The sequence below is a fragment of the Microtus ochrogaster genome, chromosome 15, assembly GCF_000317375.1.
Source record: "Microtus ochrogaster isolate Prairie Vole_2 chromosome 15, MicOch1.0, whole genome shotgun sequence".
In the NCBI taxonomy this organism is placed as follows: Eukaryota; Metazoa; Chordata; class Mammalia; order Rodentia; family Cricetidae; genus Microtus; species Microtus ochrogaster.
Window position 1 is genome coordinate 42,214,648 of NC_022017.1, and position 1,970 is coordinate 42,216,617.

Sequence of the window (1,970 nt, forward strand, 5' to 3'; positions counted from 1 at the left end):
TAAAAAATAAAAAGACAAGCTTGGGTGGCACATCTGTTTATCAGTACTGGAGAAAGGGGTCAACCAGGTTGGAATGGGAGGTGGTGGTGGCAGTGTGTGTGTGTGTGTCTGTCTGTATCCATGTTTTTGTGTGTAAAGAGCTCAGGTGAGGTAAACAGTACCTGCAAAGGCCACAGGAACCCAGGACCTTAGTTTTTGAGACTTCCATTTGTCTGGCAGGAGCTGTGGGAGGGGGGTGGAGGCTGCAGGGGACAGAAAGGGGGGGGTGTCGGGAAAGGGAACAGCTGGGAAAAGGCCCCCAAAACACCAGCATCTCAACTGAGGAAGAACCAAGCTGGATAAGTTATCAGTTGAGATGAACCCAGAACAGCCCCAGCCTGACTCAGTCTGGGGACAGCTGCAGGTGATCCCGCCTTCCAGAGTCTGAATGGCTGGAGCTTCCCCGATCTTTCAGGACACTGATTCTTAGCACAAAGCACAGAAAACGGTAGGCACTACAGAATATTGTTCCCCTCTTGAAATTCAGATCCTTAGGCCCCCTTTACAGTCTACAGCAGTTACAGTTCTTAAAACCCTTGGTGCCTTCTTTTAACCTTGAAGTTGCCCTGAGGCTGGGCTGGGGCGATCAATTGGGATTAAGGAAACTGGGGGGTAGGGGGGCACACTGTCCCTGGCCTGTTGTGGGGCTGTTCTCAGACTAGCCCTACCAGATCTCTCCTGAACTGAACACGATGCCTAGAGTCTGGGAAAGCAGAATGAGGGGCAGCTAACGAGCCTGGCAGTGAGCATGCGCTTGGTAGCCCACCCTCCTAACCTACTTCCCATGTTTAAGTTCTCCATGATGAACGAAAGCACACTGGACAGATGGTCCATGGCTTTGTAGCCTCTGAATCCATGGCTACCCTCAGGCATCCTAGAGGTCCTCTGCTCTCAACTAACAGATGGGAGACTCGCTCCCAATGGATGCCTTTTGCGGAACTCCAGTCCCAGGCTTTGATTTGTCCTCTGTGGTTTGGGAAGGACAGTCACACAGAGGTGACAAGAAACTGTTAGCAGCTGTCTATCACGTGCATGTTCCGAAGGTTGCTCCTGCCTTGGTTCCGTTGGTGCTTTCGGCTCCTTCCTCTGGGTGGCAGTGGGGGTGGGGAATCCAATTGTCCCTCTTGCTACAGGTGCCACTTCCTTCTTCTCCCATCTGCCACAGAGTTGAGTCAGAGTGGCTTTGTGTTGTCTTCCTTGGCAGAGAAAAGGGCACTATGGTGTCGAATCTTGTGAGGATGGTAGCACCTAGTACCGCTGGAGAAACAGGCTTCTAACAGGCGTGTGTGAGGGGTTTTCTAGGTGAGGTGAGCAGAGGTGGCAAGACCTACCTGGGGTGTGGGCGGCCCCATGCCGTAACTGGGGTTCTGGAATGAGTAGAAAGGGGAGCAGGAACTGAGCACCGTGAGTCCTGTCTGACTGTACGTGCGACATCACTGGCCCCTCACACTCCTGCCCACCATGCCTTCCCCCTATCAGCTGTGAGCCAAGATAAAGCCTTTCTTCCTGGAATCGCTTCGTTCAGGTATTTAGTCACAGGGAAGAGAAAAGTCACAGAGATGATTCCGTCCAGACCCCACAGGGCCCTTTTCAGATGAGAAGTTTACTAAATCTCAGCACAACTTCCTTCTAGATTTTTGTGACTTAACTGTCCCTGGCTTCTTTAACTTATGCTTTGCTTTGCCCTTTTCTCATCTCTCCTCTTCTTTCCCTTCTCTCTCTCTCTCTCTTTTTCTTTAAAACTGAGTTTTCCGCTGCCCATTGTTTCCTAAATGAGCCATGTAGCACGTCTAATATTTCTACAGACCCTGAAGACCAGACGAAAATGTGTGTTCACCGTCATTCCTGGGTCCTTCTGTTGAAATCCCCCAAGAGGAACCTGTGTTCTCATTTGTTTGATCTTTGCCCTCCCAATTCCCCCGTCCCACCCC